Source organism: Stegodyphus dumicola, chromosome X2, assembly GCF_044657685.1.
Source record: "Stegodyphus dumicola isolate Sdum_Otavi_A_Nest chromosome X2, ASM4465768v1".
Classification (NCBI taxonomy): Eukaryota; Metazoa; Arthropoda; class Arachnida; order Araneae; family Eresidae; genus Stegodyphus; species Stegodyphus dumicola.
In genome coordinates this window covers 47480650-47505460 of record NC_140781.1, presented here as the reverse complement: position 1 = coordinate 47505460, position 24811 = coordinate 47480650, and the positions used below count along the sequence as shown (strand labels likewise).

Here is a 24811-nt window from a genome sequence, read left to right as displayed (position 1 = left end):
TGAAATCTTTCTTTTTCTTTTTTTTTTTTTTTTAATTTTTTTAATCCTTCAGTGCAAAATTGGGGACTGCTGTTTAACCAGTCTTCCACTTCTAGTTCTTTGCTCACTGTCCATTGTTGCTGAGTCAGAGGAATTCGATAGTTGATCTTCTAAACATTGCTCTTAACAAGATCAAGATGTCATTGTTCTGTTCTTTTCATATTCTGCTCTGAAGCTGAACAGTTTTCTTTTGTGTCTCTAATGTATCTTTTCTTTCTTCTCAATAATATTCCTACTGATCTTAATGTATGTGATCTGGTCATCTTCGGTGCTACTTCTGAAGCTGCCGGTTTCCAATGGTTGCCTTAATATAATATACCTTAACATACGCTCTTTTAAGTAATAATGATAATGTTCTAACAATATTTAATCTGCTTAATTCCTTCTTGGTTGAGTTTTAGTTTTCGTCAACTTGAAGTTTCAATAATTCTTTGGGTGTAAAAAGGTTCTGCATTTGACTGCAGATAGTATAAAAGACTGCTTAGTAAGTGCTTAAATTGCTACTTCTCCTTAAAGTCTTTCCTTGCATATTAACATCGATTATCAGATATTACTGGCAGTTGTGCATCTCATCTTGCAAATGAGATTTCATATGATTGATTACTATCTGACTTCGAATATCCAGTAGTTTGGCAATTTAAAAGAAGTTGGAATAATAAACTACAATTAATATGTATACATCTTTGATTTTCTCAAATAAATCTGTGCCAAATGTATACCAGGATAAATTAGAAACATATGCCGTATAACAGGCACTGTTACTTTTCTGTTTTGATATTCATTAGATACAGGGTATTTGAAAATTTTATTTCCTTTTTCACAAGTAGCCAAAACAACATATCTGTGCATCTTATATGTTTCTGTATTGAAGTAATCCTCATGTATTAAATTCAATATCTCTTTTTGCATGGATGAAGGGATCTGAACCTGTCTCCTTTGAAAAATAAGTCATTTTCTATTATTAACTCATTTCTTTTGTCCCAAAGTTGTTTAATATAAGGTTCTAGTTGATTTTTTTTCTTCTTTGCCGACACCCTAAAATTTGTTCTGAGCTTACAAAACTCTTAGATTCAAGAGCAATTTTTTCCCCTTTATCACACTCTGCTTGATAGCTGGAATTATATTGACAGATCTTGGTCAAAAGGTGATAGATTCTGATCTCTCTCTGTTTTCATACCTATACTTTCCCACTAACATTTTTATCCATACGCATGCTATTTCCAGCATTCTGTCCATTCTCATTAGTGATACTCTCACTATTTTACCCTTTCTCATTGGTGAGATGGAAAAGAATGATTTTTGATTGTTATTCCTTGAAATAGTACAATATACAGCATATTCAGGGCTTATTCACCTGGAGCCCCAAATGAGATGGAAGTCGAGTATTTTATTTTATTATTTAACTTTTTTCTTAAATTTTTATTTTTGCATTTTTTTAAAAATTTTAATTCAGTTATGTTATTAGTAATTTTATTTTATCTGTTTTTGTTCATCTTTCATAATGACTTTCCATAAAGCTGTAGCACTTCTAAGTTTGGAAATTAATCCCCAGTTTCATGCAAGAATTTTGCCCTTATTATATATCATCCCTAATACTGCGAGCAATTCTTTTATTAAACTGCCCATTAATTATGCAAACTTGTATGATCTAGCTTTGTTTCAAAGATCAGTTGCATAATTGTGTGGTTTCTGGCATGGTATGATTTCTGATGCAAAATAAATGCATTTCATATGTAGCATTTATTTTAAGTATATTATATTCTGTAATTTTTCCCGCTTAATTTCATCTCATTCAAGTTCTTTACCATCTTGCACATGAAATACACTGTATATTTCAAGACACTGAATTTTTATTACATCAAGAAATGTATTAACTTTTGCCTTTTCATCTTTATCTTGTAAACTACTCTTTACGTCACAAACTTCAAATGATGAAGCCACCTTTTTAATTGATGACAAAATTTCCATCAAATTTCATTTGCGCTACTGGCTTTGAACATTTCATTTTAGAAAGAAAACACTTCTGACACCGCATTAGAAAAAGGTGTTAGGGTTCTATATAGCTGTGTGTTCAGTTTGAACTTTCACAACTTATTTATTTATATAATGCAGAATTCGATAAAGTATGATACAAAACTACAAAGCCAGCTTAAATTCTTAAGTATATGTTTTTTTTTTTTTTTTTTTTATATATTTTAAATTGGTTGCCATATAGAAATTACAGAATTCTAGGTTGCTACACTGGAAGCCTTTGAACTCTTTTTGCAAAGCAATTTGGTTAATGATACAGCTTCCACTCCTTCCCTACTGGAGGCATGGAAATAACTTTTTGAGCTCTGACTGTCCTCTTGTAACCTAGTATTCCAACTTGCACATAAAACATTACAATATCTGTTGTGTTTATTGTAACAACAGAACTTTGACATTGTGGGTTTAGTTCCAATGAAGATGCAGTCAGCGATATTTTCATCCTTATTTGGCTGATTTTTACCTTTTCTTTTTTAAAGAAGAGAAAAGTAAATTGTAAGAAATATTTCCTTTTTATTTACTCAATACAGCTGCATTGAGTAAATAAAAAGGAAATAGATTTTTTTAAAATTTTGAAAATCGTGAAGCAACAGAAAATGAAAACAAAATATTAACAGAGCCACTAAAATGCATTATAATAACCAGTAAAAGTTGTACATAGCTGAAGCTAACTTAGCATTAAGACAACGATTTGAACAAAATATTTATGAAATAATGATAGCATTTAAATCATTCTTATAATTTGTGTGTTCCTTTGATGGTCTTAAGAAAGTGGAACACCATTTTCGGGATTGCTAGCATTTTTTGAATTTTTCATTGCATTTGAAATCTGTTTAACTTTGATAGAGGGGGGAGGGGATGCAGTAAAACTAATTCCACTGGTACAAAAATATTAGAAGGAAAGCAAAGTTACTGATAAGAAATACCTTCTAAAATTCCTTGGTACAAATTTAATACTGAGCAATTTTATCTCAAATTCATTATACAGTATATTTTAGTAATAAAAGGGAAGAAAGAAAATATTGTATATAAATTGGTTTCTTGCTTACCAATTAGTGAAACACATCCATTGAAATTTCAGCCCTCTGGCAGCTGAGTTATAAAGTTCCTGAACATTAAATTACATCCAGTTTCAATTCCAGGTGAACAGGCTGACTGCATGGGTGTTTTCATAGTTTTCTCAATTTGGATATATGCCAGTTTCCCTTAAAAATTCTTTTACAAAGGCGTCTCTTCTCTTATGCAGATAGTCCTGGTGTGCTAAACCAAACCATTAAAATTTCAGAGGCGAATGAAACAATAGGTTATTTAGATTATGGTAAACCTTATGAAGGTTATCTTTGTAAGGGAAGGGATGCTTTTCTGAAGGAATTTTAAGGAAAACTTGTTTGTACTGATATTACATTTGAGAAAGCCAAGAAAACTTCCATACAGATAGTCCATCCACCTGATTTTGAATGTAAATTGAACTACCAGTGTTCAGCAGTTTTTTGTTGCTCATCCATTGTGGGCAAGACTGAAACATGATTGTAATTCTGCCACTGATGCTAATATATTCAGAATTGTCCATCCTTTCTTCTTCCTCCTTATCTGATGAGAAACTATGCTTGTCTGTTCTAATGCCAGAGTTTGGAAAATCGTGCATTAACACTGCTGTTTGCTTACGCATCAGAATAAACTATTATACTACCAGCATATCACAGACTAAGAGACTACTAAAAAATATTCTAAAGTATTCATTTAGTAACTGAAGTAAAACATCACTTATGTAAATAACATGTCATTTTTCTTTAATAAGCCTAACCTACTACACAGACCTATATTTTGCAAATTCTATAAATTGTTTTGTTGCCACTTCTAAGGAACTAAACTAATAATAATTATTAGTGGCCAAACGATATAAGTAAAAAAATTAATTAAAGCATGTATAAAATTCAAACTACATTCATTTGAAATCCAACATCCTCCCACCTTAAGTTGCTGGAAAACAACTCAACCTACTAGAAATGTTAAAGAAAAACTTAAAATTAAATGGAAAAACATAAAAAATCTAAGTTAAAGTCCAAACATTCATAAAGTCTATATGTCTAGTCTTTGGGTAGGCCTAACTTCTCTTCCACCTCTGGTTTTTATGCAAAAAACTTCTGAGATCACTTTACTCATGTCAATCATTTTTCAAACAAGAATTTACAGAACAAAAAAGTATTGGCTCCTCCATATATTTCATATGCTTAAGTTCCTGCTGTCCCTAAATCTAATCTCGAATAATCAATCACTGAGTGACAGAAAGAATTATTCTTTTCAGCAAAGTTTCAAATTTATATCTATCTAACCAGTCCAGGTTTATCATCAGCATATCCTTTTTTTTTTTTTTTTTTTTTCTATCCCATAAAAGTCCTAATACAGAAGTAAATGGTTGAGGACCATTATCATTGGTGTACTGCCAGCCTCTCAAATTGAATTTTCCTTCACTCAGTATGGCTTGAAATGTCTCAATGAAGGGTAATCTATCACATGTATCATTTAAGCCCGTTACTAAATTATCACCATAGAAACTCAAAAGAAGAATCTTAACATAACCTTGATTATGTCTGGCATCATTCAAATATTTTCCCAAATGATAATCTAAGACTGCTTCCAAAAGGCAAGGGCTGCTCTTTACACCAAAGACTAATATGTTGTGTTGCATTACCTTAATTTCTTTACAGTTGCTATCATTCCACCAGAAAAATCTCAAATAGTTTCATTCTTCCGAACACTCACTTGCAAAAAGGCCTTTTCAATATCTGCAATAACAACCATATTTAAATTCTCTAAATCTCATAAGGAGACTTGGAATGAGTTCTAATAAATTGGGATTGGATTCTACACACTGTTTCAGAGATGGACATCCAATTTGCCTAGCAGACACATCAAGCTCTGGACGTACCTTGGTAGTTCCATGTTCCTTGACTAAGGTTGGTGTTAAGTTAGAATACAGCGCCACCTGTTGGATAAGTAGAGAAACTCTCACTTGGACATCTGGATTCGGCTAAGCAACATGCCAGAGCATGTATTAGATCTGAATAGTTAATTACTGTAAATAAATTAGTTAGTTCTTTTGCTATACATTCCACTTATTAGTTTAGAATCATAGTACATGGTCAGCAGAACCGGAGAAATGAACAAAATGCTGGCATTAGATAGAAACAAAACTTCGTTAAAAGCAAAACTAACTGGATTAGAAAATGTAGTGAAGGAATATGATGATAGTTCGAATAAGAATGAAATTCAAATAAAATATAGATCGCTACAAAGCATTCAAATGGATATTAGAAACTTGAGGATTAGATATTTCGAAAGCGTTGATGAAAAAGATGTCACAGCCATCGATGAAGAAATCACCAAAATGGAAGAAAGAATGGAAGTTCTAGAGGTAAGAATTATGGAAATTCTATCATCCATCGCACATTCTGAAAATAAAAATGATTGTAATAAATTTGATCCTAAAGTACAAGTATGTTTGCCAGAATTACCAATTCCTAAATTTTCTGGTAAATATACCGAATGGAATAATTTTAAGCTTCAATTCGAAAACATTATAGCGAATAACACTCAACTGACAGAAGTTCAGAAACTCTACTATTTAAAGGCTGCATTAATTGATGAAGCAAAAAATCTTAAGACTGTTGATGATACTTTTAGTTCTCTATTTAAAGTTCTTCAAGATAGGTATGAAAATAAAAGAATATTAATTGAGATGCATATAATGCCAATGATTTGCAATTTTCGGAGTGCCTATGGTTCAAAACCATGTACCTCCACATCAGAATTACTAAAAGTGAGCAGAAATAGGAAAAATTTGGCATAAGTGATTTACTTGATGCTCAATAGAGGGAGCCACAGGCTCGAGAAAGTTTAGGAATAGAGATAAGATAATAAAAACTTAAGTATCATAATCTTTTTATAAGATTTTAGGTTTTTATAATTTTTTTTTTTGTATTTTATATTTTATACTTTTTTTGGTTTTTATAATTTTTTTTGTACACAATACAAACACTAAAGCAAAAAGCGGATAGGAAAGAGTTTACGATTGATAGGCTCATTGGCATGTGGCTATGTGTAGGAGAGTGCAAATAATAAATGGGAACGCGATGAAAATATTCTTAGGCAGATTTTAGAATCTGCGGTAGATGTGATTCTTAAGTAAACAGATTGATAACTTTGCTTGAAGATCTTGGATTGCAGTTGTAGTAAATGAATAAGCAATTATATGGCAGCTCGCTGAAGAGACGTCCTTCCTTTATGGCGCGTGGGCTGGAACTGATGTTGAGAGGGCGTGTCTTGCCCTTTTGGATGGCGGATAAATGCCGAACTCTCGGCCAATCACGGCTCTCGGTCTCTTCTGTGAGCTGCGAATAGCAGGATCGTATGCTGGTATCTGCTGGAGTGCTCGGTTATCAATCTGTTCAATTTTGAGGAATAAATTTTGACTAAGTTTTTTAATATAGTAATCAACAGGTTTAATGTTAAGGTCCGAATGAATCACATCTGTACGGATGTACCAGGCTGCATTCAGGGCCATACGTAAGGTCTTACTTTGAAAAGATTGAAGTTTTTTCACATGAGTTTTTGCAGCAGTACCCCAGATTGTGCATGCATACATGCAGACAGGTCTTATAATTGATGTATAGAGAGGAATTTTGTTTTTAATTGACAGATGGCTCTTTCGAGCTAAAAGAGGGTAAAGTTGGGCTCTAGCACCTTTTGCTTTATTGAGAACATTTTCAATGTGAAGGTGCCAGCGTAATTTTGAATCAAGTACAACTCCTAGGTACTTGTAAGAGTTTGACCAGGGAACATAATCGTCGAAAAACTTTAAATTAATGGAAGGGTACGGGAGGGGGCTACGTTTGAATATCATAGCAGCACATGTAGCAACATTAATTTTAATTTTCCAAGTGAGTGCTCAAGGCTGGAGGGATATCTCTGAATGATGTGAACCAAGTTTTCAAGGCGTTTGTGTTGAGCTAGGATGGCCGTATCATCTGCATAAAGTGCAAGAGTGATACTAGGTGATTTTGGTATGTCATTTATGAAAATGTTGAACAAAATTGGGCCTAAAAGTGACCCTTGGGGGATGCCGCTTAGTATAGGACGGGGTGCCGAAATGAAAGAATTAACTCGTACAGAAAAAGATCTATTAGTGAGGTACGAGTTAATTATATGAATTAAATGGGCCGAAACGTCAAGTCGTATGAGCTTGATAATGATTCCTATATGCCAAGTCCTATCAAATGCTTTGGCTATGTCAAGAAATAAAGCACCAGTAAGCATATTGTTACGAAACCCTTCGTGAATGAACTGAACTTCGTGAGATGCATATAAAGTCAATAATGGATTTACGTACTTTAACATTCGAATCGTCTAAAGGAATAAGGTATATAATAGATAATATTACTAAAAAAGTTAGGGCTTTGAATGTTTTAAAATATGAGAAAAATAATTTATTGGATATTCTGTTATTAAATATCGTACTTCAGAAACTAGATTTTGAAATGCGCAAACAATTTGAACTCAGCATTAATGCTACAGAAGTTCCTACGATTGCTGAATTAATTTCGTTTTTAGAGAAAAGATGTCAGTTATTGGATAACATAACCGTAATGCTAATAAAATGAAATATCTGTTAGAAAAAATTTGAAATCAAAGGCTCTGATGGTTAAAACCGATAGTGTTTCGGTTTGTGTTATATGTAAAAATAATAATCATCCACTGCATAAATGTGATTAATTTTTAAAATTAAATCCAAATCAAAGATATGAAATAGTTAAAAGACATAAACTGTGTCTAAACTGTCTCAGTAACAAACATTTAATCGCAAAATGCTATTCTAAGTTCAGGTGTTCGGAATGCCATAAAAAACACCATTCATTAATACATCGCCTGCTCAGAAATGGCGCCATCGAACATAAGTTAGACAAAACAAATACGGAAGCAACGAGTGACAAATTTATAAACAAGAACGTAGCTGTCTCTAATAAAAATCAATCAAGTTGTCTTTTGAAACACAGAAAAAACTTCTTATTGGTGACTGCAATAATATATGTTTGCAATTCCGAAGGAAAACGCGCTGTACTTGATAACGGCAGCATGAGTTGTTTCCTGTGTGAAGGAGTTGCTAACTTGTTAAATATAAAGAAAAAAAGAATTTATTCATCCGTATCCAGAATTAATGAGAACATTATAAATATTAATTATCAACTAGATGTACAGATTTCGAATAAGGATTTAACATATGTAAGATCAGTTAATTGTTTAGTTATTTCTAAAATAACCAATGTAATTCCATCAAGGAATTTAGAAGTGCAGTCATTAAATATTCCCATTGATATTGAATTAGCGGATCCGCAATTTGGAACACCTAACAAAATAGATATGTTACTAGGGGCTGAATTGTTCTTTGAGATTTTAAAAGAAGGAAAATTTCAATTAGAAAATCAACCGTTGATATTTCAAGAAACAGTTTTTGGATATATCGCGTCTGGTGCATGCAAGAGTAACTCAGAAGTAAATTATTGTGGTTTATTTCTAAATAGTGAAGAAAGAGTTGAAGAAATTTTGCAAAGATTTTGGGAAGTAGAATCCATTGAAAATATCGAGGATGCTTTGAGTGAAGAAGAAAAATACTGTGAAGAACATTTCAAGCGTACTTACTATAGACAAAATGATGGAAGATATGTAGTTCAGTTTACCCATATGGGAAGGCGTAGAATTAGGAGAATCGAAAACGCTGGCTGAGAAAAGATTACATCAAGTGTGGAATCGACTAGAAAGTGATTCGAATATGAAAACATTATATAAGAATTTTATCAAGGAATATAAGGATCTGAATCACATGGAAGAAGTTAAAGAAATTGAAACATCGACTTGCAATTATCTTAGACATCATGGAGTTTATCGGCCAGAGAAAGCCTCTACCAAGCTTCACTTTGTGTTTAATGCATCATCGGTTACTAGCAATGGAAAGTCACTGAATTCAATATTAATGAAAGGGCGAATACCTCAAGAAGATTTATTTTCTATTATTATTAGATTTCAAAAGTATAACTATGCATTAGGAGCTGATGTTCAGAAGATGTACAGACAAATACTTATTGAACCATCTCAACGAAACCTGCAGTTGATCTTGTGGAAAGAATCAGTTGGTAGTCCTGTGCAGACTTATCGTCTAAGGACTGTAACATACGGAACAGCAAGTGCACCATTCCTTGCAACAAGGGTCCTGAAGCAGTTAGCAATGGATGAAGCAGCTGACTTTCCTCATGCTTCAAGAGCCATACTGAAGGACTGTTACGTGGACAACATTATCACTGGAGCTAATACGCTTCATGAAGCCAAGAAGTTGCAGACACAGTTAACCTGTCTTCTGGAACGTGGTTGAATGCAGTTACACAAATGGTGTTCAAATAATCCAGATTTATTGAAGAATAAAGAAAGTGCTACTCAGGATTACTCCTTTCAAGTTACGGATAAGCCTCAGATTACAAAGGCCTTAGGAATGTCATGAAATACATCTACAGACTGTTTTCTTACAATTTAAAGATATCTGACATCGAAGAAACAGAAACAAAAAGAGATGTCTTATCAATAATCTAATCAAAAGCTAAAATATTTCTACGAAAACTTTGGCTTCTAAAATTAAATTGGAATACACCTCTTCCTAAAAATTACTTTGAAGAATGAAAGGAATTTCTGCATAGTCTCAAAATAGTCAATGATTATCGTATCCCTAGATTTGTTCTAACCAATGGATTACAGCAAGTAGAAGTTATGGGATTCTGTGATAGAAAGCCTATGGTGCTGCAATTTATGTGAAATGTATGTCATCTTCGAATGAATGTTCATCAAGACTTCTGTGCAGCAAGCCTCGTGTGTCACCTCTGAAGTCAATTACCATTCCTCGTTTGGAACTTTGTGGTGCAGTTCTGTTGGTAAAACTAATGGAAAGAATATTAGAGGCCATTCAGCTGCCTATAGTCAAGGTTTATTACTTCACTGATTCGTCAATAGTGTTAGCATGGATTAAGCAGGAACCTTATCAACTAAAGACATTTGTTGCTAATAGAGTATCTGTTATTCGAAGCATGACTGGTGTTCATGAGTGGTACCATGTTAGCACTCACAATAATCCAGCTGATATGATATCACGTGGAGCTGAACCTAAAGATCTTCTTCATAATGATTTATGGTGGTATGGACCAACTTTCTTGACTCAGGAGATGTTTTTGACTAATCCTTGTGAAGTAATTTCATCTGATATGGATGATGTGGAATACGTCAAAGAACTCAAACTTAAGAATAATGACTTAGTTAATCTAAATGTGAACTCTAATTCTCTTATTTTAGATCATATACTTAACATAAGTAATAACTATATTCGTATTATTCGTGTGTTAAGTTTTGTTTGTAGATTTATATCCAATTGCAAGGGAAAAAATTTAATAGGTTCTCTAACTGTTAAAGAATTGGATGACGCTGAGAAAATCATGATCAGGTATGTACAGTTATAACATATTAGCAAGGATATTCTATCTTTAAAAAGTAAGAATTGTGTTTCTTCCAAAAGTAAGTTAAAATTTTTATGTCCATTTTTAGATAATGATTCTCTTCTGAGAGTAGGAGGCAGACTTGCCAATAGTAATCTTAATTACAACCAAAAGTTTCCTTATGTAATGCCAAAAGATCATGTATTTACTAGATTAATTTTTCAGTATTACCATGTTAAATATTTACATCTTGGTGCTCAAGCACTATTGCATCAGGTTTGTAGTAAATTTTGGGTTATTAATGGTCGAGATATAGCTCGAAAGGTTGTACATGAATGTGTAACATGTTTTAAGGTTAAACCAATTGTATGTGAACAACTTATGGGAAATTTACGTGGTGAAAGTGTTAACCCAGGGTTTGTATTTAATACTTGTGGACTCTGGTCCATTCCTCACCAAGTATAAAAATCAGAGAAAGGGTAATTATGCAAAAGTGTACTTTGCTATATTCATATGTTTAGCTATTAAAGCAGTACATTTAGAGGTAGTAACTGATTTAATCACAGATTCATTACTTGCTACTATTAAAAGATTTATTGCTAGACGTGGAAAATGTAATACCATAATGTCAGATGACGGTACTAATATGGTTGGTGCAAAATCAGAACTGAAAAAATTGCATAGTTTAGCCCTTAAATCTAATTCTGACATAGTAGATTTCTTAACATCTGAAGGTATAAATTGGAAACTAATTCCACCTAGAGCACCAAATTTCAGTGGTTTATGGGAAGCAGGTATTAAGTCATTTAAATATCATCTTCAACGTACAATCAGCAGTTATAAATTAACTTTAGAAGAATTTTGGACTGTTGTCACACAGATTGAAGGTATTCTCAATTCTTGTCCAATTTTACCTTTATCAACAGATGCGAATGACTTTGAAGCCTTAACACCAGGTCATTTTTTAATTGGACATTCCATTACTTCATATCCTGAACCAGATTTCTCTCATCTTACAGATAATAGACTTTCTAAATGGGAAGTTATTACCAAGTTCATTCAAGTTATTTGGAAACGTTGGCAAAATGATTATTTAAATCATCTACAACAATGCACCAAATGGTTTATTAATAAAGAAAATTTAAAGGCGGGTATGTTAGTTGTGTTAAAGGAAGATAATCTTCCTCCATTTAAATGGTCTTTAACTAGAATTCTAGAAGTTTTACCTGATAAAGATAATAAGGCCAGAGTTGTGAGATAAGTGAAAACATCAAATGGTGTGTATATTCGATGTATTAGTAAAATTTGTTTATTACCTATCCAGGATAATAATGCTTAAGTTACATTATGTTCTTATTGAAAATTGTGCTTTACGTTAAAATGGAACTGTTTAAAGAATAAATTCGATTGTAGCATAGTGAATGTTTATGTTCTTAAAATGTTACATTATTTTATATTATTTTCAATGATGAAGGATTATTTATTAGCTTTCATATTGTATTGTAGAATTAGTTATTCTTAGAATGTTAACAATTTACATGTTGAAATTTGTAATTTCAACAGGCCGCGGCATGTTAAGTTAGAATACAGCGCCACCTGTTGGATAAGTAGAGAAACTCTCACTTGGCCATCTGGATTCGGTTAAGCAACATGCCAGAGCATGTATTAGATCTGAATAGTTAATTACTGTAAATAAATTAGTTAGTTCTTTTGCTATACAGTCCACTTATTAGTTTAGAATCATAGTACAGTTGGTGAGGAAGAAAGTGCTGGTGTGAAACATGCTCATATGTGACATCTATTATTCCCAATTCAGTCCATTGTCTAAAGACATCATCAAAGGTATCAAATAATTTTTCTGAATTCAGCCTTTTTGTTGAGACTTCAAGTCTTCTTATCGCTATATCTTTGTTGGTGGGGAGAGGCAAATGATCATCTTTCCACAGTTAGGCAGCTTCGAACAGCGCAGCATCCTTTATTCTTAGAGTCTCTTAAAAACATTTCTTCATAAGAAATTCCTTTTCCTTTTGTGATTTTACTTCGACTCGATCGGATATTCCTAAGATGTCTGTGGGAAAAAGGTCAGAAATATTGGTATCTGTCACAAACATTGTTACAATTGTCATCGCCGTATCTTCCCTTTCACCATTCACTGGTGTTTTACTGATTAGTGTCCAGCCCAGATAAGTTTCTATGGCTACAATGCCACTAGAAAATATTCTCTTTTTTCGGTGAAAAGTTGAAGAGGCATATCTGCACCAATTAAAAATCAGTAGGCCCTGATGAAACTTCAGTATCATAAAATGGTATATTCATGGACTGGAGCTTTTTAATCCATGACCCATTTATGGCAGAAGGTACAGTATCACAAATTGTATCTTGCTCATAAATATCAAACGGCCGAGCAGTAAAATCGCTGAACACTGGTAGTTTGGTCTGAGGTTCGAATCTCGCGAACGGGTTAGCTGCATGGGCGTTTTCGTGGATTTCCCCATGTGTAACGTGTATACAAGCCCGTTACCCTTAGAAAGTCCTCCACGAAGGCATCCCTCCTCTTAGGCAGATAGCCGTCGACGTCTCTTTAAATTCGCACGTGGTAGTTGTTTATTGTAACTAGAGAAGTTTTATTTTCGCTAAAGAGTTGGGTATTTTGGTTTGCAGTTCAGTTTTTAGAAAATAATTAGATCTTGTTAGACATGAATTCTTTCTGTTTTTACCGTTGCAATGTCGAAGCATCGAAAATGTTTAACAGAGCATGAAATAGCAGAAATGATGCAAAATATTTCAGATATTGATTCTAAATATATCACACCAAGATCAGCAGAATCATTAAATCCGCTCAGATTAACTGAAAGACATTTTCCAAAGCTTTGTTCAGAAGAGACTGATAAGAAAATGAGACGACGATGCTTCGTTTGTTCACATTCCCGGAAAAATCCTCCAAAACAGCAAATGAGTTATTATGAGTGCAAGGAATGTAACGTAGGACTGTGTTAGATCCCTGTTTTCAAATTTTTCATACGAAAAGAGAATTTTAAGTAATATATTTAGTTTTCAAATGTATAATGTTAAAAGTCATAAAATGGTGAGTAATGAAAGTAAAATGTGTAAAATATGCATTTAAACAAGAAATAATGTAAAGTATATATAAAAATATCTATAAAACATAAGCCGTTTAAATACTCTATAGAGGATTATTAAACAATGCGTTTATACTTCGCAAATTTCATGAATTTAGGCTTAATAGCAAAAAAGCACCCGACCCTGTACAGACGCTCGCGTAAGACACTGCCTGCCTCCGCGATAAGCGCGCATTAGCGCTACCCTTCGCGAAGGGGCTAGAGGGTATCAGGCCTAAAGAAGAAATTAAGTCCTTCCTTAACTACAATTTTTGCGATCCTGTGTCCTATAAAGCTTGAACACAAAATGTACAATTATTCCCAATTAGTTTTACTTTCAGGGTTTGCAAAAGTACTTGTGGTGTGTTGCTAACACTAGAAAAATTCACAGAACTTTCTTCCTTGCAAATTTCTTTTTCATTGCTGTTTAACATAGGCTTCTTAAATTTGTTTTATTTTTAAGCAATTCTAAACACATAATTGTGATAATAAATTGATAACATACACATAATTGATAATACACATAATTGATAATAAACACTGTGATTGTTATGGCAAATTGCACATTTAATAGAACTTCTGCATTTATTTACACAGTGACCAAACTTTAAACAGCGAAAGCAGTGCCCTTTATCTTTCAAAAGTTTTTGCCTTTCTGAAAACCGCATTTTTTTAGCCTTAAAACAATTAAATGAATAATGTTTTCCACTGCAAAACACGCTTTTAGTGGGAGAATCAGCACTCAACAAACTTGCTGCCATTGAAGGTCGTTCGTAAACAGTTTTAATAGATTTAATTCCACAGGTCATTTCATTCCTCAAACCAAAACCAGGCATAGCTTAACTCATGCGCTCTTCGGATTCTACTTCTGATTTCAAAAATTTTAATGAACTGTCTAGTCTACATTTTCGGTTTGGACCATGGTCAGCATTTGCACTTCTTTGATAGGCTCTTAAAAAATCCTCAGACAAGCAAGATTCAACTAAAGGATAAAGAAGTGCAGCACATTTATCTGTAGTTACGCCAAGGGTTTCCAGAGTCCAAATTTGTTGTTCCAAATTATCATATAATGCACATAAGTTATTAGATGAATTACTAGAATTTGCATTTCTCTGGACCAATTTTAACAATTCTCTCACATAAACTTCCACTTGCAAGTAATTTCGACCAAAACGAGCCTTCAAAAATTCTATGGCCTTGGGATAATTAGCAGCTATAGGGGGAAAACTTTCTGTAGCCTTCCTTGCACACGAACCCTCAACAGTCGCTTGTAATAAATATTAAAATTTATCACTATCAGAAATCTTAGTATCTTTGCCAATTTTTTCAAACTGACTCAAAAAAAAAAATAATAATAACCATTCCTTAATTTCACCATCAAATTTTCGTAATTCAAGCTTTAGAAGTTTAAATGTATGTTTGCATGCATTCTCATTAACAGATTCATTCAAAATTAAACTTGAAGTACTTACGTTTTGCAGATTCTGAAGAATACCTTTCATTTTAGTTTCGATTCTGATGGCCCTGTTACGATAATCTTCAAAAGCACCAAATTTTGCTTCAACAGAAGCAGAATTCAGACAGTGTGTTAAAAAAACGTATGTGTGTATTATCCAAACGTTGAGCTTTCAAAATTAAAAACATTAAGCTCCGACTATAATTCAGAGGAATCTAGCTCACTTTTCTTTAAAATTTCTTCTAAAACATTGAAGTATTTTGTAAAAGCAGCTCTATGAATCTTCCTTTCAAGTTTAATAGCTTCTTTACCTTCCATTTTATACTTTAGATGTCCCACTGAGGGTACCAATAAAATGTTTGCTTACGCGTCAAAATAAACTATTACACTACCAGCGTATCACAGACTCTATTCTAAAGTATTCATTTATTAACTTAAGTAAAACATCACTCATGTAAATAATATGCCATTCTTCTTTAATAAGCCTAACCAACTACACAAACATATATTTTGCAAATTCTATAAATTGTTTTGTTGCCACTTCTAAGGAACTAAACTAACAATAATTATTAGTGGCCAAACGATAAAAGTAAAAAAAATAATAAATTGAAGCACGTATAAAATACAAACTACATTAATTTGAAATCCAACAACTGCTACACATGAGATATATGTATTGTCTTCCAAGAGTATTCCCTGAGCATTAGTGATGAGATAACTCGTACTCTACAAAAGGTCTTTTGTATTATTGAGGCATGTCCAGTGATTTATTTATTAACTTTTCAGTGCAGACTGGGATCAGTCTGTATTAGTTTGTTTTCACAAAATTTACCAAGAATAGGACAAAGGCATGCAGTTCCTGTAAGGGAATGTGTCAAACCAATCAAAACTTTTCTTCTGAAACAGCAAAGCTGCTGAAGCATATCTCAGATATTTTTCTAAAGCACCTTTTATTAAAGACCCACAAAGCATAAATCTTGTAAATATTTCTTATAAACTGCTGATGTGGTGTTAGTGTTAGGAAAATAAACCATTCTTTTGTTTACCCTTCTTGATGTAATATACTTGTACAGTCAAAAGTCCTTAACTCGGACACCCATAATCCGGAATGATCTATAATCCAGACCTCAAAGCTACAAACTTTCTGCGCATGCGTCGCGTTTACGCATACGCATAGGCGTTTACGCGTGCGCGTAAGACCTTTACGGCTGCGAATATGCATGTGCGCGTGTGCATAAAACGTTTACGCATGCGCGTTTAATGTATAACAGACTGTATAAGCTAAGCTAAAATTATCTAATTCAGTTAATTTTGCAGATTGCGTTGTTTCTTAATTTTCGAATTGGATCCGGCTTATTATTTTTTGCAGACTGTTAGAGCAATTTTATAAAAGTAAGCTTGAACTTTCGATTATATAAATAGAATTTCCGATATATATTTGCTAATATGTAAAGGATCTAAAGCGAAAGTATGTTTCAAAATCCAAAATCTGTTTATCAATTTTACGCTGCTCGGCGGGGGGAACGCCGCGGCGCGCAATGAATTGGAAGTTGATCTGTCAGCACTATCCTTATCTTCAAGGCAGATGTTTTTATTTTATTTGGCTTATAATTCCATACTAAATGTAGTATTTCATCTCAATGTACTATGTCTTTGATATGATTTAAAACAAGTTCCTCGTCATTATAATTCGCTTCCGATAGTGAAGAAAGTGACAGAGGTTATTGAAAACGAAAAAATTTCGATTGACAAATTATATAGGACTTGAACAGTGGAACTTTGTAACTAAACAAGAAATTATGTCTGTTTAGTAGAATTAAAGAGAAAGTATTATCACATGAAACGAAGCAACATAAACAACTTACATTGGAAGAAATGTTTAATAAAGTTAACAAATGAATATTAAGCTTTTTCTTTTTGTAAATTTTGATACCCTTTAGATCATAATTTTTCTTTATTTCATAAATTACGGTTTCATATTTTTAATTTTGTAATTTCTGCATGCCATCTTACCAGATTTAAACTGATGATCTATAATCCGGAAAAATCAATAATCCGGAATTGCCGAAGTCCCGACGAGTCCGGATTAACGACTTTTGACTGTATTATGTATAAATTGGATTTCATTATTTCTCGCTAAACTTTCACTGGTCACCTACCAAAATCACCTAATTTGCATAGGCACAAAGAAGGAGAATATTTTAATACGCAATCTACACCATCCTTATATAGCCTTAATTTTTGCAAGTGTTGGCCATGTACATATACTTCCAACTACAAAAATGTTTTAGATAGTGCAAGTATTCATGTTTCTTCTATTTTTAAATTTTAAAAATCGACTTTTTAAAAGTTGTAAAATCTGACTTTTTATGTGGTCTCTGTAATTATATATAAATAAAAGCTTGACTCCCACATGATAAAAATTGGCTGTAATATTTTATTTCAAAATTTGAGATATTTGCCATCATTTTCAATTTGCCCTGAGGGGTTGATTAGAAAAAAAATTAATAGTAGAGGTTTTTTTGTGTGTGCTTGTATTATCATTTAGTGATATTTTTTGTAATTTACTGGTGTATAACATTCTTTAATGCATTAAATTTTTTATGTATATGATATACTGAAAGAGTTTTCACACAAGTAATTAGGTTTTTCAGATGTTAAAGTTGTTGCTAATATTTTCATGCAGTTTTGTTATTTTAGAATTATTATCTAATAATCATTAAAAAAATTCATTAAACTGGAAACATTTTTCATTTTAAATTTATGTAAGTAATGTTATGATTTGCGTGTGTTATGATATTGAGGCCTGCCACTGTTTTCTAGAACTAAAAATTTATATAGCTGCCTTCCTTAGAGAAGGGATACCTATGGGGAGGATTTTCTAAGGGTAATTGGCTCATATTTTGCATTACAAGTGGGTGAAACCATGATAACTCATGCAGCCACCCTGATTGTCTGGAACTGAACTTTTGATGGGCCTCGAATTCTCTAGAATTCTGGCAAAAATATTTCTTTTTAGGAAAAACAAAATGCACTCTTTTGCAAAAGAATTGAAGCACCAAGAAGGTGATCATGACAAAATTTGATATGCAAAAACATCTTGATCAAACATGCAAATGATCCAAGTTTCAAGGCAAATGAACAGGAATTACGATCATCGTGCGCAATTCTGGTGTGCAATTTACAAATTATACAACCAGTAAGACAAGCTTAAAATTTATCTTTTTTTGTTGCTGCCATTGTAATTCCATAAAGAAGCAACTAAAGATGCCATTATGATAATATCAAAGACCTTACAGACAACTAAAAGACTTCGAACTCGGTTGCATTGTAGGGTATCATGAACCTGGGTGGTCATACCGAGCAACAGGCCACCACCTGCAACATACAGACACAGCTGTGCAAAGATGTTGGCAGCAATAGTTGCTACAAGGAATTTGCTGATGAAATGAAGGCTCTGGAAGGCCAAGGATCACAAATGCAAGGCAAGATAGCATGATTGTTCGCCAGGCCCAAACCACCCCAACGGTATCATTGTTGACTATTCAATGTACTACAGCCACGTCTATACCTCCCGTGGTACCGTCCACCATCTCACGGCGCATGTCTGAAATGGGGTTACGCTTACAGAGGACTTTAAGACATTTGCCTTTTACCCCACAACATCGGCTGAGTTGTAAGGAGTGATGTCGCAGCTGATTATCACAGCTGTCATCAGATTGGCGTTGTATAGTGTTCAGCAATGAATTCCACTTCACTCTTGAAGCAGATGAACACCTTGTTCGTGTCTGGAGAGGACAGGGCCCGTGTTCCCAATCAGCCTTTGTTTCACAAAGGCATACAGCCATAACCTCTGGTGTGATGTGATGGGTGTGATGCCTTATTTGTTATGACAGCAGGTCATCTTTAGTCATCCTCCGTACATCTTTAACAGCTCAACGATATGTTGATACTATCCTGCAGCCGGTTGTATTACCCTTCATGTCACGTCATCCTGAGGCCATTTTGCAACAAGATAATGCCAGGCCATATTACCACTCGCATACCTCTGTACTGTCTTTGTGCAGTTGATACTCTTTCTTGGCCGGCAAGGTCACCAGACCTTTCACCAATTGAGCATGTCTGTGACATGGTAGGCATCCAGATTCAGGCACCACAAAATATTGCAGATCTGAAGTGACAACTGATAAAAATGCTTGGCAGAATGTGTCGCAGTATGACATTAGGAAACTTTACCACTCCTTGGCTTGACAAATTCAAGCATGCATTGTCACAAGGGGCGGGTCAACGAACTACTAATTTGTGCACACAATGGGTGATTGTGAGCCATGAACTTTGACTTTGTTTTTCTTAATCATTTTATTATCTGTGTATGAGCTATGCACATATTCAATTTCATAAAAAACAACCACTTCCTTCATGGTGTTTCGATTTTTTTGCAAAAGAGTGTGTATTGATCAGCACTCTTTTTGACAGTCTGCCTGGCTGTACTGCTCAGTTAATCATTAACTTCAGGAACCTCTTTCTTAACTGATATTTCATTTCTAGTCATGTATGAATGCCATCATTTCTCTGTTCAATGTGCATTATAACCCTAAACATGATCTGCAATATTAAAATTAAATAGCTCAGTTAATTTTAATCAAAAGGGAGGAAACATTTGTGTGTTGTACTTTTTAGAATGAACAGAAATGTTTACTAAATACAGTCAAAAGTCTTTAATCAGGACTTCAAAGCTACAAACTTTCTGCGCATGCGTAAATGCACAATGCATTTACACATGCATGTTTAATGTATAATGCATTAATGTGTAAATGCACGCATGTGCAGAAAGTTTGTACTTCCGAGCTTCGAGTAAGCTTGAACTTTCGATTATGTCAAAAAGAATTTTCGATTCTGGAGCTGCCAAAGGATCTACAAAGCGAAAGCATGTTTTGATGTCCATCAAACAAAAAGTAGAGTTGTTGCAAAAAATGATAAACACATATCCTCTGTTTCTCTAACCATTCCGAAATCTGTTTATCAATTTCACGCTGCTCTGCAGGGGGACGTCGTGGCGCGCAATGAACTGGAAGTTGATCTGTCATCACTATCCTTATCTTCAGGGCAAATGTTTTAATTTATTCGGCTTATAATTCCTTACTAAATGTCGTATTTCATCTCGATGTACTCCGTCTTTGATATGATTTAAATCAAATTCCTCGTCATTATAAATATCATGAATACACATCAAATACTAATTCAGAAGTCAAACAACAAAAATCAGCGTTATACCTACAAAATTTTCACAGGACTAGTTTCGATGGTTTTACCGAACCATCATCTTCAGCTGCAAAACCGCAAATGAACAAGATAGGAAATAATGATTAGATAAGATAAGAAAGCCTGGACAAGAATAAGCAAGTGGCGCCATCTGTTGGCGAAACCAGAACTAAAACACAACCTCTCTAAAAGCCGAAGGCAAATTTGGATTGGAATTAGGATCGTTAACTAGAACAGAAAGATTTTTATGAATGTGAAATGCCTCTAGAAAATCCAGTTCTCCAATGGAAGATGTTTTTTGAATAATTTTGGCAGCAGAAAAATTGAAAGTGTGATTTTCGGACCAACAATGTTGAGCAACAGAAGACTTCTGTGTTTCCTTTTTTCTAACATATGCCTCATGTTCTTTGACGCGAAATTTTAAGGCTCTCTTAGTTTGGCCAATGTAAATTAAACCACACTGGCAAGGAATCCTATAAATACCCCAGGAATTCATATCCGGAATGGGGTCCTTGAGTATAGAAGTTGGAATTTTATTGATGGGAGAATAAACAACCCGAAAGTTAAATTTCTGCAAAATATGTGCAACTTTATAGCTAATTGATGGAAAGAAGGGAATGACAACAGAATTTTTATAATCTCCTAAAATAAGAGTGTGGCTTTTAGTGTGTTGAGATGAGAATTTTTTAACTGCTTGATTAATAATGTTGGGTGAAAAGCCCCTGTCAATAGCTATTGCTTTTAAATAATTTAGTTCTTCATCAAGGGCGAATTTGGAGGAGCAAACTTGAAGAGCACGGAAAACATAGGAATAAAATGAAGCTAACTTTTGTTTAGTCGGATGACATGATTTAAAGTGTGGTGGAAGGCAAACCGATGAAGGTTTACGGTAAACTGTAGTACTGAAGTTGGATGTGTTACGTGTGACCAGAATGTCGAGAAACGGAAGAGAATTGCAAGTCTCAAGTTCAAAAGTGAACTGAATAGCAGGATCAATAGAATTCATTGTTGAAAGAACTTTATTTAAATCATCTTTATTACCTTCAAACAGGGTAAAAGTATCGTCTACGTAGCGGAACCATGCCGGAAAGTTTAAAGTTTCAAACAATTTTGATTCATAATAATGCATGTAGATATCAGCCAGGATGGGACTGAGGGGGCTTCCCATGGCTAATCCCTCAGTTTGTTTGTAATATTTATTTTGGAAAACAAAATGTGTTTGTTTCAAACAGAGTTGAGTGAGAGAAATTAGCTCCTCAATTTCGATGCAAGAGAAATGAAATTCGCGAAGTCTGGTTTCTAGACATCTTAATGCACCCTCCACTGGGACATTGGTGAATAATGATTTTACATCAAAAGAAACCATGAGTAAATTACTAGGAGAAATGTTTTTAACCTTTTTTACAAACTCTATTGAATTTTTTATGGTGTAAATATTATTGTCTAATAGAGTGGAAAATCTAGAAACTAAATATTTAGCTAAAGGATACGAGGCAGTACCTAAATTTGATACAATAGGGCGGAAAGGAATACCACTTTTATGAATTTTGGGAAGAGCATATAATCTGGCACAATTCGCAACAGATGGGATAAGCGAATGTTTTAAGTTGCTTGAAATGATTTGCGAAGATTTGATCGCAGTTTTTATTTTGGATAAGTCCGAAGGTGAAGGATCTTTAGGGATCGGATTATATGGTCCTTCGTTTAAGAGTTTAGTGACACCATCGATGTAAGTGTTCTTATCCATGACGACTATCTGGCCACCTTTGTCGGCCTTTGAAATGATAATATCCGGGTTAGAATGAATTTCGCGCATTGTAGCTCTTTCTCTCGCAGTTAGATTTGGTTTTAAAGGTTTATTATTGAATTTCACATTATGAGCGATAAGATGCCTAATCATTTCTTTCTGTGAATCTGAAACTTTACTGAACTTGAAAGCTTTTTCGATAGGAGCCAAAATCTTTGGAATCGAGGGTTTACAGGTTTGTGAGAAGTTAAAATTATATTTTAGAATTCTCTCTTGTTCTTCTGAAAGACTAACATTAGAAATATTAACTATTGGCTTGATGTTTACAATGGGAAGATTTTTTGAACTACTTGAACTGGAAGACTGTAAAAGAAGTTTTTCGAATTTAACTGCAAGGGTGTTTTTATGACGGTTAACTGCATTCTCCGTTCTAGACCAAGACTTTTGTTCAAGGGCAGTGAATTTTGGATATGATTTAGCGAGTTCCAGATGAAGCTTATAGAGTTCATGTTCAATTTTGGACAATTGTTGACGTGTATCCCTTATCACGGACCGAAGTAAGGCAAGCTTGCAATTTAACAGAATTCTTGAAACGCGACTCGAAGGTTTTTGATTAGATTTGATTTGAATAAAATTGGGGATCAATTTTTTACATTTACATTTAAGTAAAAAATCAAGATGATTCAGGAATTTTTGCCGTTTCAGGCGTAATTTAGTGAAACGATTAACGGATGAAGGCATGATAAACAATGCAAAAATCAAACTAATTAACTGAGCAATAAAATACACACAAAACACAGAAAAATCCCTCGCTGAAATGAATAGAAAACAAAACGTTTCTAAGCAAAATACATGAAATCAGACAAGCAAAGCACAATATCCAAATGTACAAAACATAAACATAACTTGAAAATTGCAAAAATGTACTCACCGAAACTCCTACAATCACAAAATGGCGGCCACACCACGTGCAAAAAAGAAAGCAAAATATAAGCCTGTTTGGGGCTTCTATAATTAAGACACAATAACACGCCGAATAAATACTAATTCAGAAGTCAAACAACAAAAATCAGCGTTATACCTACAAAATTTTCACAGGACTAGTTTCGATGGTTTTACCGAACCATCATCTTCAGCTGCAAAACCGCAAATGAACAAGATAGGAAATAATGATTAGATAAGATAAGAAAGCCTGGACAAGAATAAGCAAGTGGCGCCATCTGTTGGCGAAACCAGAACTAAAACACAACCTCTCTAAAAGCCGAAGGCAAATTTGGATTGGAATTAGGATCGTTAACTAGAACAGAAAGATTTTTATGAATGTGAAATGCCTCTAGAAAATCCAGTTCTCCAATGGAAGATGTTTTTTGAATAATTTTGGCAGCAGAAAAATTGAAAGTGTGATTTTCGGACCAACAATGTTGAGCAACAGAAGACTTCTGTGTTTCCTTTTTTCTAACATATGCCTCATGTTCTTTGACGCGAAATTTTAAGGCTCTCTTAGTTTGGCCAATGTAAATTAAACCACACTGGCAAGGAATCCTATAAATACCCCAGGAATTCATATCCGGAATGGGGTCCTTGAGTATAGAAGTTGGAATTTTATTGATGGGAGAATAAACAACCCGAAAGTTAAATTTCTGCAAAATATGTGCAACTTTATAGCTAATTGATGGAAAGAAGGGAATGACAACAGAATTTTTATAATCTCCTAAAATAAGAGTGTGGCTTTTAGTGTGTTGAGATGAGAATTTTTTAACTGCTTGATTAATAATGTTGGGTGAAAAGCCCCTGTCAATAGCTATTGCTTTTAAATAATTTAGTTCTTCATCAAGGGCGAATTTGGAGGAGCAAACTTGAAGAGCACGGAAAACATAGGAATAAAATGAAGCTAACTTTTGTTTAGTCGGATGACATGATTTAAAGTGTGGTGGAAGGCAAACCGATGAAGGTTTACGGTAAACTGTAGTACTGAAGTTGGATGTGTTACGTGTGACCAGAATGTCGAGAAACGGAAGAGAATTGCAAGTCTCAAGTTCAAAAGTGAACTGAATAGCAGGATCAATAGAATTCATTGTTGAAAGAACTTTATTTAAATCATCTTTATTACCTTCAAACAGGGTAAAAGTATCGTCTACGTAGCGGAACCATGCCGGAAAGTTTAAAGTTTCAAACAATTTTGATTCATAATAATGCATGTAGATATCAGCCAGGATGGGACTGAGGGGGCTTCCCATGGCTAATCCCTCAGTTTGTTTGTAATATTTATTTTGGAAAACAAAATGTGTTTGTTTCAAACAGAGTTGAGTGAGAGAAATTAGCTCCTCAATTTCGATGCAAGAGAAATGAAATTCGCGAAGTCTGGTTTCTAGACATCTTAATGCACCCTCCACTGGGACATTGGTGAATAATGATTTTACATCAAAAGAAACCATGAGTAAATTACTAGGAGAAATGTTTTTAACCTTTTTTACAAACTCTATTGAATTTTTTATGGTGTAAATATTATTGTCTAATAGAGTGGAAAATCTAGAAACTAAATATTTAGCTAAAGGATACGAGGCAGTACCTAAATTTGATACAATAGGGCGGAAAGGAATACCACTTTTATGAATTTTGGGAAGAGCATATA

The 24811-nt window shown here is 33.8% G+C and overlaps 1 protein-coding gene across 6 annotated transcripts in view; it reads left to right on the top strand.

Moving 5' to 3' along the window:
• The window catches only part of LOC118200489 (sorting nexin lst-4-like), a 200062-nt gene that overhangs the window by 79283 nt on the left and 95968 nt on the right, over positions 1–24811 (top strand). The gene's annotated exons all lie outside the window — the stretch shown is intronic.